This window comes from Spermophilus citellus (assembly GCF_964194105.1).
Source record: "Spermophilus citellus genome assembly, chromosome: 6".
Taxonomy (NCBI): Eukaryota; Metazoa; Chordata; class Mammalia; order Rodentia; family Sciuridae; genus Spermophilus; species Spermophilus citellus.
This window is the reverse complement of record NC_138187.1, coordinates 74,200,776-74,214,252: the sequence shown is the minus strand read 5'-3', so window position 1 is coordinate 74,214,252 and position 13,477 is coordinate 74,200,776. Positions and strand designations below refer to the sequence as shown.

General features: G+C 38.4%; 1 protein-coding gene across 1 annotated transcript in view; it reads left to right on the top strand.

The window, feature by feature from the left end:
• Nucleotides 1–13,477, top strand: part of CUBN (cubilin) — a 307,889-nt gene that overhangs the window by 89,196 nt on the left and 205,216 nt on the right. The gene's annotated exons all lie outside the window — the stretch shown is intronic.

Genomic DNA, 13,477 nt, shown 5'->3' with positions numbered 1-13,477 from the left:
ACTTATCATGTAAACAATGTCAGATTGTACAATTTTTGTATTTTTTTTTTGAGAGAGAGAGAGAGAATTTTTTAATATTTATTTTTTAGTTTTCTGTGGACACAACATCTTTATTTTATTTTTATGTGGTGCTGAGGATCAAACCCAGCGCCCTGCCCATGCCAGGCGAGCATGTTACCGCTTGAGCCACATCCCCAACCTCAATTTTTGTGTTCTATTTCTGCACTTTCTCCCCTCTTTATTTATTTGGAATCTTTGCCACTATCATCTTCCATCTCATCCTCTCACACCTTACTGTTCCTTCCCCTTTTTCCCTTGTGGCAGTCTTCAAGTCCTCTTGATGATGTCAGGGACTTCTGTCAAACGCATTTCCCTCTAGTCTTTGTAAGATGTATTTCATCTCTTGCCAAATTCTTGCTGATGTCATCTTTCTTGCCAGATGTTTAAATCATTATTTATTTCACTCCCATGAATTTTTTTCTCAGTTGCAAAATAATGCATTTCCAGTGAAAGAATGGACAAAGCACATCACCCATGTCCCTAAGTCTTTCAGTTCAATGCCAGTGTCTTCTATGTTTGTAGTCTCGGCAACATTTTCTACACCTCTACTGTGAAACATCTGGCAGATGTGATATTGTAATTAGTTATGGAAATACTAGCTCTTATTAGGGAGAACTGATACTTAATACAACCCAGGTTTATTTCCAATCACATCAGAATCGAATATTGGTGTTGCTAGACTTCCATGTGGTGATTCATGAATTCAGACAAAGGAAAAGTCAATTTGGGGGAACCACATAGCTGTCTCTACCACAAATGTAGGTAGATGTTTCATAAATGTTCCAATGTGTTTGAGAAATGCCAAGTTAAACACAATTAAATAGGGTTTGCTGTCTGTTGGCTGTGGGACTTATTCAAGCTTCCCTGTCCTAAATATCCATTGTTCATTCATTCATTCCATCAGCCAGTAGAATACATTTTAAGACACCTACCCTGCGGAAATATAACTTCATCATCAGTATTCATTGTCATCATGGAACAAACACAATTATCAATTTATCACACAATAATAATTTACTACAAGCTCGGTTAAGTGTTGTGGGGGAGAGATAAAGGGCGGTCTGAAGACCTGAGACCAAGCTGATAGGTGGGTCGGGACAGTGTCACTGCGGAAGAAGGAAGCATGGAAGAGTCACTGTAGAAAGTTGTGTTTGAGGACCTGAAAGAAGACAGGCTTCCAAGAGGTCAGGGCCCTGGACAGAAAGAGCCTGTGGGCAGGTTGAGAGCATCAGTGACTTCCCACAGAGCAGCCGGAGGTGTTTCAAGGTTGTGAGCAGAGAAGTAGCATGATCAGATTGGGACTTTTAAAAACCAGAACTCTGGCTACCAGAATAAATTGGAGAGAAGTAAAATATCTGTGCGAATCGAGTAAAGAGACTACTTCAGATCAGGTGAAAGAGATGTGGTCGTTCCTTTGCATGGAAGAAAATTGATGAAATCAAAAGCTGGTAGGAGATAAATTTGAAAGAGATGAATGAATGATTGGATGATCACGGGGAATACACAGTGAAGGAAAGGAAGACATCAGGATCCAGCCTCATAGAACTGCACGCAGGGACAGCAATGAAGACAGACATTTGTCCCCTCAGGAAGGAAACTCTGTGGGGAACACTGAAGGCAAGTTTCCAAGTAGAATTGCCTTTGAATTTTAAGTAATTGACATCTATTAGACATTTGCTTTCCTTAGAGCATGCTCAGGGAAACACTCTTCTAGACATTTTCCCAAGTTTATTCCATTTTTATTCTCATATAAATAAGCATAACTTTTAAAGTTCATGAGGTATTAAAGTTCCCCTTCACATCTAAGATGTTTATTTTGAGAACTGCAATACTATTTTCCATTCATTAAATGTCTACCATGTGCTAGCCACTGTTAGAGAGTTCGATAGATATTCTTGCCTGTCATCACAATAATCCAGTATATTATGCATATTTAATACAAAGGAGATCTGGGACTGAGACAAGGATCAGTCCTCGGTTCAGGATGACACTTCCAAGAAGAGACGGAGCATGGGGTCATGTTCAGATCTCTGTCACCAGCATCTGGGCTCTGGAGTCCACCTGAGTTCAAAGTTGGACTTCCCATCACTACCTTTGGTCCTAGGCAAGGAATTTAGCTTCTTGCTGCCTCAGTTTTCTCACATGTAAAATGGGGGCAATCATTGCACCAACTCATAAAGTCGTTATAAGATTAAAGAAGATAATTTGCCCACCTTGCAAGAACTGTACCCAAGAGATGTTTATTATTTTTCTCCCACCCTGCTTCTGGAGAGAGCTTATTAATCCTACTTGGCCATTCAAAGTCTTCTTGGACATTTAAAGAAGTTTTTTCTCATCTTTAAAACAATCTCTCTTCCCCACTCTTTGGAAGTGCCCTATCTGCTCCTCCTGACCTGTCAGTCAGGGGCAGTGGCTACTCAGCTGCTCAGTAGCTCCCACAGTTCACAGTTGGCTCTTTCTTCTCCAGGTTCCCTTACTCCATGCACTCATCTCTTGATAGAACTTAGACTTCACTCTATTCCCTCTGGATCTGCTCACAAGCAGATTTCTTCAATCCATTTAAAGATGTTTGCATTATCCTCTCTAATAAGGGAAGTATAAACACATGTTTGTGTTTGCAGCACGTATTACTGGTGGTCACGTAAGGCTTAACAGCTTCCATATAGAATCCAAGAACAATTGCTCAGTTTCCAAGTTCTTGGTTTAAGATAAATCACAGCCTTTAGTTCTGTATTGAAAACAGCACCAGAAACTACTCTTGGAGGGAGTCATTGCTAAAATCAGATCTGCTTAAACCAGTTTCTTCTATCTGTGCTGACTGGTGTGGGATGCTAAGAATAAAGATTTAATCCCTTAATACTCCTAGAGAATGCCACAGCACCCAAGGTACGTAGCAGAAGGGATCTTGCTCAGTCTTCTCTACATCTGTTTGGTATAGTGTAGTACTTCAGAAGGAAGATTCTGGAGCCAGTGTGCCTGTATATAAACCCAGGCCTACCACTTACTAGGTTGGTGATCTTAGGTGAGTTATTTAGGTTCTGCATGTCTCTAAAAACTGGGGTAATGCCTGGAGCAGTGGCACACAACTATAATTTCAGTGACTCTGGAGACTGAGGCAGGAGGATCACGAGTTTAAAGCCAGCCTCATCAAGTTAATAAGACCCTAAACAACTCAATGAGATCCTGTCTCTAAATAAAATATAAAAGAAAGGATCTGGGATGTGGCTCAGTGGTTAAGCCCTCCTGTCCTCTTTTTCAATCCCTGGCACCAAATTAATTGATTAATTGATTGATTGATTTTTAAAATGAGAATAATTGAGTTAATAATGTCAAGTGTCAGAACAAAGTCAGGCACATTGCAAACACTTATATAAATATTCACAGCCATTATTTCAACTGATGCAATTCAGAGAAATTCAGAGAGTATCCAGTTCTTCAGGCTGAGATGTAATTAATAGTTAATAATAATTAATAGTTAATTAGTAATTACTAGTTCTTTTCTCAAGACACTTAATTTTCCTTTTGCTTTCTGTCTCCAGCCTGCTTCCTTGATACATTTCGGTACTTCTAAGGATAAATGATAAATAATAAACTTATTTTAATCCACTTATTTTGCTGGAGGCTCTATTAAGAAATACATTGAAAGCTGCACAATGACTCAGGCCTGCAATTCTAGCCACTCATGAGGCTGAGGCAGGATAATTGCAAATTCAAGGCTAGCCTGAGCAACTTAGTGAGACCCTGCCTCAAAATAAAAAATAAAGAGGGCTGGGGATGTGGCTGAGTGGTAAAGAAACTCTGGGTTAAATCCCCAGTATCCACCCCTTCCCCCTGCAAAATTGAACTACTAACCCTCTACATACTCTCAGTTTCCAGAACTTTAAATGGATATAACTATACTACCTGCATTATGGAGTTTCTAGGAATTTTAATTTAGAACTTTTTGCAGCACAGAGCAACTGCTAATAAATATTATCTATTATTATTTCAACATGAACATAATTTTATGAATTATTTTCTGCTCTCTGAAGCATTTTGCAGTACAGAAAAAGCTATGGTTTCCAGAACAGCCTTCCCAACTATGATTAACATAGATTAACACAAAGTGGTTTCATGCCCATGTATTGAAAGCTGGGCTCCCTCCCCTGCCTCCCAGTTTTCCTACAAAAGCCCTGAAGGTACAGTTTGAATCTGAGAAGTACAGTCATTAAAATCTCACTTGCTAGTTGAGAGAAATGCAAAGAAGCAAAAGAGACTTTGTGTCTGAGCAGTGGTGTGTCTGAGCTCAAGCTCATTGTCACGGTGCCTTAAACACTTCCTGGACAGATGAGTCATGCTTCCTGGAACTGTCTGTCAAAGGAAGTTAGCTTCTAGGACTCTGGCCTCTTTCTTAGAGCTCAGAGATAAGCCATTACAATTCTGAGGACAGCTGCAATTCTAAAACATAAAGAGTAGCAAGAATATACTGAACAGTTCAGTTTACATTTTAATACCAGATAGAAGTCTAGCACTCTACTGGAATGATCTGCCTTCAAAAGAAGTTTAGAATGAAGTGTATTTGTTAGTGTATCCATTAGTTAATTAAGCCCTAGTCTTTGTAGTGTCATTAAGTGTGGCAAGAGGCATTTTATAAAAAATGCTGGCTCCAAAGTTACCTGGGTAAGATGTGACCTGTTTAATTGCAAATAATTAAAAAGGGAGATGTTCATATCAGTGTGATCAAAATCCCATCCTGTTTTAAAAAGAAATGCTATTTTTTTTCTGAGCATCCCTGGCAATGAAGAATTTTCATGTGTTTGCATTAATTTGGTGCTGTTAGTGAGGGAAAGGCACCAGCCTTCAAAAGAGAGCTTTGGGACTCAAAGAAACTCTGTTTCTGCTCTCAGTATTTGCTCAAACAAGAATAAACAATAATTAAACTGACAACTTCCAAACTACCTTTAAACCAGTAATGATCCCATCACATGCTCCAAACTTGAAGTTGTTCTATCCTTCTGTCTCCCTTCCTGGTTTGTTTTCACTTTGCCTTCTTCCTCAGGCAGGCCAAAGTCAGCAAATTCACATGGAGTCCCTTCTGCCATCTAAACAGGCCCTGATATGAGAAAGAATGCATTGGTTCCAATGATGACTTTTAAATATTGGTAATCATTATTGTGACTTTTGGTTAACTACCTCAATTTTCTACTTTCTAAATTGGAATATTTTGGGGAAAAAATAATGACATCGTTACCTTTCAGTTTCCACACCATTTATTTAATGGGCTTTCCCTTCTCTTGCTGACTTGGAAAAGGGCCTGGCTAACAGGACTTTAGGTCTCTCCAGCTCAAGGTTCTGGGATTTCATGTTGTTCTATTACCCAGATTGTTCTGTATTCAACAAGTCCATGTGTAGCTGATGGGGAGGCTTTTAGGAAGCAGAATAATACTAATAATAAAATGGTTAGTGTTTCTCTGTGGGTGGGACAATTGGTGGAGGAAAGGCTGCAGTTTATGGAACAAAGTGTCCATTTGTACACAAGAGACCACTGTTGGCTTTTTCAAAGCATTTCACTTACCACTGGGGAGGGAGGGAATTAGGCACTCAATGTGCCATCAGTGGCTATCAAAACTTACGTTGATAGGAGGTCTTTAGTCCCTGAACATCTAAAGGAATTATTTTGGAAATATATAATTAGCCTAATTAATAATATAAACCTAGTTATGATAGAAAAGAGATATGAAGGACAAAATGATTTTAAACTAATGCTGAAGCAGATTATCTTATATGATAACATTTTAATGAACTAGTGTTGATGTATGATCCTGAGTTAAAAGAGATTATGGAGGTAGACAGCATAATATTGTTAGTAGACCAGCTGGGTATCTGATAGCTTAAAAGGATATGAAATTCTAAGCTTGGAAAAACATTAGCAATGCATATTTATATTACTCTGCCCATAGGTCCCCAAAGGTAATGCTTTAAAAATAAATTTATCTAATCACAAAGGAATACATAGTTATTGCAAGAAATTGGAAAAAACAGAAAAACTTAGCTGTATTAAAAAGAAGTTATAATGCTATCAGTATTATTTGATGCTATTTATTTGCTGTGGTTTCTCTGCATATATTTATTTTCTTTTAACATTCAAAGATTATTTTGTACATATGATCCTAAAATGACTTATTTCTAGTTTGTGGACTTATTTATTTGCCATGTTATTTTCAGCATTACACACTCCACTGTCACCGTGGAGCCACCAGCTCCTACCACCAAACACTTAGAATCATTTAAATTTTTGCTGTTATAAATAATTATGAGATTAACATCTTTGCATTTAAATGTTTGCCCACACCCGTGATTAGACATTGATTTAAAAAATGAAAAGACCAAAATTAGGCTTTGTGGCTTCTAGTATGAGTAATGCACAGAAAGCAGAAATAAACACGTAAGAGTGGGTAACAATTATCACACAGAAGGGCGACAGTATGGTCTGGGTTTGAGACAGCTCTCTAATTCAGAGTCACACAGAGAAACTCAGAATGTGGTCTCTTAAATGCAGTGTTCCTTGCTCTCATGAAAAGCCCAGCATTATGAGTAATTATTAATTTTAGATGGATATTTCATATTTCCTGCCCCACCCTGTCAGCACGTGGCAGTATGACTTCTTCTGTGACTGGAGAAAATGCATGTAAGCCTGTATATGAGAGGCACTTGTGAGTGACATGGGTCTAGCTGATTGAGGGGAGGAGACTTGGCCTCTCCGGGGTCATCATCAAGCCCTCTTGGGCCTATCACTCTTGCTTGACTGCCTTTCTCTTGGACCTTAGCCTAATTTACCCTCTTCAACTTAGTTTTATATTCACCACCCCCCCCCTCTTGGGGCTCCTCATCCACAGTGGGAACCCTGTACCCTGCTGTGTGATTCTTCTTTGACTCTGTGCTGTTGTTCCAGGAACATTTCAAAATCTTTAAAATTTAAAGCAAGCTGTGAGTGTTCAGGGTTTATTAAGGTGTGTGTAAACTTCAGCAACACCACACTTGAGCCTTATTCTCATGAACCAGCTCCACAGATCCTGCTACAGTTGTGGTGTGGAGTTAGGAAGATCTGAGCAGGCTCACCAAGAATTCGCCACCCCTTTTGGAGCTCCAGTAATTAAGGCTCTGGAGCTGCAGGGTGGGGCAGGCCAGCAAGAGGAGAGGAGGCTGCAACAGGAAAAAACACCGTTGCTTTAGCATGTAGGGCCACTTTTCTTACCAATTGATTCTCCCTCACACACCTCACCATGGTAGCCGTGAGAGCTTCTGATTTCCTATTCTCTTTGCTCCCATCCGCTGGCCTGATCACCATCCTCCCTCAAAATCCAACACATTCATCATGCTTATCTCTGTCCCACTCAGGATGATTTGCATTGGGCTGAACATTGAGCACGTCAGGCATGGCCTCAGTGTCCACACAAAACCAGGTTGTCATAGCAACACACTGCAAGTAGGGGCTATCCATTTTCTTGTTTGATTCATTGCTTCCCCATCGGCCCTGCCAGTGATCATTTCTGTGAAGTGTTTTATATGAGTCAGCCTCAGTTCTCTATACTCATCGTATTTCTTTTCTCAAAGCTATTTTGGGGGAGTTTCTTTGGAAAGAATGCTGGTTCCCTTTGCCTCTGCCCAAAAGTTAGAATAACATTTCGAGCACATTCTACATGGCAGGCCTCATTCATACTAAACCTGGTACATAGTTTGTCTCATTTGTCACAACCTTATGAGGTATGTGCCATGATGATGCCAAATTCATAAAGAAAGTAATTTTCACAAGATTATGTTCTAAGCACATTTTAGAGCTAGACTGGAAACCCTGCCCTTTCATGACCAGTTTGACTATACTCTAGTATGACCCTGTAAGTGAATGATTTTTCTGCTTCTGTTTAAGATATAATCTTCTATCAGTTACCTGATTTCAAAAGCCTCCTAGGAACTCATCGAGTCTAATTCGCATAAATACAACTAGCTTCTTTACATTATCTAGAATTTTCCCTGCCATGATGGTGGATTCACTACTATACCCAAAATCCCTCCTCACAGCAGATGAATTCTTTTAATTATCTATTTAACCCTAAAGGATAAAACTTTCACTGGAATTGTTAAAGGCTGCTAATAGGAAACGGGCTGATTTTTTTTTTTTTTCTGGAAGTTTCTCCTATTTTAGTTATCATCTAAAAGAAACTTTAGATTCACTTCTTCTATGTGGACTATGTTAAAGTTTTGAACTGCAAGGCCCCTCCCCCCTTTTCTCTTCTCTTTTTTGCAGCCTGGAGTGTGCAAGGATTCTACCGTGAACTATGACCCCCCCCCCCAGTCCTAATTTTTAAAATTAATCTTCCATTATTGAAAAAAAAAAGAAGTTCCTTCCAGAAAAACTTCTAGGAAATAAGAAAAAATACTTAGAAGAAGTCTGAATTAGGTCTGAATTACATTTCAATCTAAAATAGAAAGGGCTGGCTGGGGATATGGCTCAGTGGTATAGCACTGGCCTAGCAAGCGTGAGGCCCTGCCTTCAATTCGTAACACTGGGGGGCGGGGGGACTGAGTTTTTACTCACTGTGATTCTAAAATGGGTTTTTAAAAAGCCAATGTATACATCTGTTGCTCATTTGGACAATTAATTATAATTTTCATTCACTATAGTTACAGATTTTCGAAGTCATAAACAACAACAAAGAGATACTTTATTTCTGTTCTTATAATTCCTAAAGTTGACTTCTCCTGAAGGAATAGGTAGAAGTGTATGTTAGGTGGGTCTGGGTCTTTTCTCCCTTAGAACTTGACTTCCAGGGATTCCTAAAGTTCCTACAAACAAAACCCTTCATCTTGAGAGAATTGGACTATCTCTGCCCATGATTGACCACACTGTGTCTTCAGTTTTATTTGTATCTTCTACCTTGTTTGGGTCCTTAATGTTTAGAATGTGTCTATGGATCATTTCATACTGCAACTAGAGTCTAAAATCACTAATGGTCTAATGAAATATGTTTTTACAAATTATCAACTCCCTGCCAAGGAAGTGGGTAGACATTGGTAAGTGTGGCTTAGGCAAGAGATTTCCTTCCTTTTTGTGTGTTCTAAGAGTAGTTAAGATATTGGGGGCCTGGATTGGGGTAAGGGGGAATCTAAGCCACAAAAATTTTGAGTAGTCAGTCTCCTTAAGAGAAAAACGAGAAAGATTCTAGACAGATTTTATAGTGTACAAATCTCCACCTTGGTAGATATATTTAATGGCCAACTTGAAAATGTAATTATCATTTCTGTATTTAAAAAAAATCTCTAAATATCATTATGCAGATTAGATCTGCATATTCAAAGTAAGAATCTCAGTTGTTCCCTTCTTAGTTTCTTCTAGTTTCCTTTAAATGAACTTAGCTAGAAATTCAAGTATTTTTCTTTTTTTATTTTTATTTTTATTTTTATTTTATTATTTTTTTTAGAGAGAGAGAGAATTTTTTTAATATTTATTTTTTAGTTTTCGGCAGACACAACATCTTCGTTTGTATGTGGTGCGGAGGATCGAACCTGGGCCACGTGCATGCCAGGCGAGCGCGCTACCATTTGAGCTACATCTCCAGCCCCGACTGATTCTTTTTTTTTTTTTTTATTGGTTGTTCACAACTTTACAAAGCTCTTGACATATCATACTTCATACATTAGATTGAAGTGGGTTATGAACCCCCAATTTTACCCCAAATGCAGAGTATTTTTCACTCAGTGTAGATTTCTGGCTCTCTACAAGTAGAAGAAACCAGGCTTTCACTAGGTCCAAGCTGGCAAACTTGCCAGTAGTCTCGCAGTGAGTCACAGCTGGAATGTCCTGTGGTTAACATTCTGCTCTGAAAACAGAATCAAGAGCAGCAAGACACCAACAGGTTTCCATGGTAACCTGTATTTGTGTACTTTGAAAAATGACTGTTACTTTTTGTGCGGTAAATTTACGCGGGAATGAATTGTGAAGGTTGACGTTAGCCATCTGTGTGAATATACACACAAAAAACCCCTGATTTAATTAAGTGTAAATGTTAAAAGGACATAAAACCGGGGGTATGGGGTTTTTTTTCCCCTCTCCTGAAGGTGTTGTTCTACACTAATTAATTCATTAATTTATTTGACATTATATGTCAGCGTTTTCAAGCATTTATTGGATATTTATTTCAGTGAATCATTCCTTCCCCTTTGGGAAACTAATTGTCATTCGTCAGTGTTCCCCAAACCCACCGCCTTTGCCCCCCACCCTCTGATCCATTCACAACGTGTTATTTAAGATCACTGAACAGCTAGGAGGCAGGGCTTTCCTTCCATGAGGTAATCCCACCGGAAGGAAGGGGGAAAAAAATCCCCTCACAGTCATGTGAAAATGTTACATCTTTTAACCTTGCCACACTGGGAGGCAAAAAAAACACTGCATTGTTCATGACCTTGAGGAGAATCAAAATATGATTCCTCAATGTTTTGCCTCCAGTACTTTGTAAGATTCACGGAGCTTGGGTGTATATGGAAATGTTACCTTCATTTTTGTTGGATAAAGATGAAATCGTTTCAGCTTTGTTCACTAAAACTGCAATCCAGAGTTCAGAATGAGCCCTTCAGGGTGGAAGATAAGAAAGTATTTTCTTACTTTTTATGTTTCTACTTGAGAACAGAATGTTTATTTATTTATTTATTTATTTATTTATTTGTCTTTGGTTTCCAAGTGGACTTCATGTAACAGACTTAATAAAAACTCTGAAGCTGAGACACCCTGGAGTAAAGCAGTGATTTAGAAGCACAGCCTCCCCGCCAACACTTCACCCCTGCATTAGAGGGGTGAAGCCTGAACTCTGAGCTCAAGGACTTTTTCTTTTTAAAAATGTTATGGCTTGTTATTGTTTCCCCCCTGTATTCTCCCTCCCTCATCATGGCTTAATATGTACAACATCAAAAACTTGATAAGAAACACACGTTTTTGAAGCAGTAGTTTTGTTTTGTTTTGTTTAAAGAAAACTAAAGTGATAAACCTAAAAAACACAGCTCATCTTAATTCAGTTTGCTGACAAAGCTTAGATTTCACACTGAGAGGTGAATAGAATGGATGTCTCAGTTTCTCTTTTGAAATCTCTGCTGACCTTCCCCCAAATCTCACCAACATGTGTGCCTGACAAATAGCTAAGAGACCTCAGGGAGACAGATCAAGATTTAGAAATCTGATTTATTATGACCTTGGACAAGGCTCCACTTCGTTCCCCTTTCTTTCTTTGATTTTTAAATATATTTTTTACTTTTAGGTGGACACAATACCTTTATTTTATTTATTTATTTTTATGTGGTGCTGAGGATTAAACCCAGCACCTCATATGTGCTAAGCAAGCACGCTACCACTGAGCCACAATACTGGTTCCTTTTTCTATGAAGTGGCCACAAAGGGTCCAGACCCTTTCCTGCCTACCAGGATTAGGCTAAAATTGAGGACTGTATGAAGCTAACGCCTATCTAGCTATATAGGAGTCAAGGAGTAGTGCACATTAAATCCTTAAATGCAGTTGTAGGGAAATTGTTGTGCCCATTCATTGGAGATGTATTGAGAAACTGCCCTTTAATGCTCTGCTCTAGGTGGAGAGAGGAAAGCCAGAGGTATTCTGTCTTGTAAGAATCCACAATCAGTTAGGGGCAACAAGAGGCCTCCCCTGTGCCTATAATGCAAGATAATGCGACCATTTGCACATGAAAGGCGCTAAAGGGTTTCAAAGGAAAACTCAATTTATGCCTGAGTGTGGGGATTAGGGACGCTTCACAGAGGTACTCTGTAAAATTTGGTTATAAAGTGTTCCATACTTGATATGTTTCAAACTAGTTTTTATCATAACATTTCATTAAATCAAAGTGATTTGGTTAGTTTGCAATTTACTGAATCCAGTTACCCACTGATAATATAAACTCACATATAGTCTTACATATATACATACTTTTCAAGAGACTATTCAAGGAAGGTCATGCATCTGTCCTCAGATATTTTCCATTTTAAGGCCACAGGAAGCTAATCCCAAGGGCAACTGGAACAAAGTGTTTAATGTGGACATCAAAGGGACTAAGAGAAATTATAATGATCTTCCTCAGGAGAAGCCCAACCTTTTGGACTGGCATTGTCTTTCCCAAGGAAAGAGAGACGGTTTTCTTGTTTGTTAATTTTTAATTTGGAGATCTGTGTTTGATGAGGTTATTCAATGATGCAGATAAACGGGGTGCACAACAGTTTGTAGAAATACCTCCATGAAAAAAAAAAATGGGTAAAGACCTTATCAGTCTAAACATGAAAAAAAAATCTTTAGCCTCAAGATCCCAAAGTAATAAAAATAACCCAAACTAAGACAATTACTCAAAGCACAACTTTTCACTATCAGTTATAAAAATAATAGGAGTCATAACTGACAAAATTCCATTGAGAGAAACATCTGTAAACAGCAGGTGAGAAGGTAATTTATTATAAATTCTCTGGTGTGAAATTTAATACTAGTATAATAAGAGCCACAAAAGATTATATTCTGACTAATTCCCTTTATTGGAATGTTTTTAAAGAAACATTTAAACATCGAATATTTATACTTGCAAAATTTGGTTATATGTTAAATGAACAAAATCAAATGAGAATGCAAATCCTGCATTTAATGCCACAGTTAAAAATGTTTACACAGACTATTTATTGACATGCTTGGTGAAAAACAGAATATAATTAGATATGTAGCCCAAACGTATACAGACACACATACCTGCACAAATTTATTATATGTGTATCTATAGACAGATAGATACACATACATGTACAAGTGAAAAAGATTGACCAAAATAAATTTCTAGTACTAACAATATATTAACAGTTTTATCTTCAGTGTGATTAATCTTTATGTTTTTCTTTTTCATACCTTCTTAAAATGTCTGTTGTTGTTGTTGTTGTTTGTTTGTTTGGTAAGGGGGATTGAACTCAGGGGCCCTTAACCACTGAGCCACATCTTCAGCCCTTTTTTTTTTTTTTTGAAATAGGTTTTCCCTAAGATGCTTAGGGCCTTACTAAGTTGCTGAGGCTGGTTTTGAATTCAGAATTCTCCTGCCTCAGCCTCCAGAGTCACTGGGATCATATGCGCACATCACTGTGCCTTGCTCTAAAAAGTCTTGGTTTTTTTTTTTTTTTTTTTTTTTAAGGAGAGGGAGGGAGAGAGAGAGAGAGAGAGAGAGAGAGAGAGAGAGAGAGAGAGAGAGGGAATCTTTTTTGTAGATGGACACAACACAATGCCTTTATTTTTATGTGGTGCTGAGAATCCAACCCAGGTCCCGCCCGTACTGAGCGAGCAATCTACCGCTGAGCCACAATCCCAGCCCAAATGTCTTGTTTTTTAAAAAGATTTTTTGGTGCATTACAGTTATA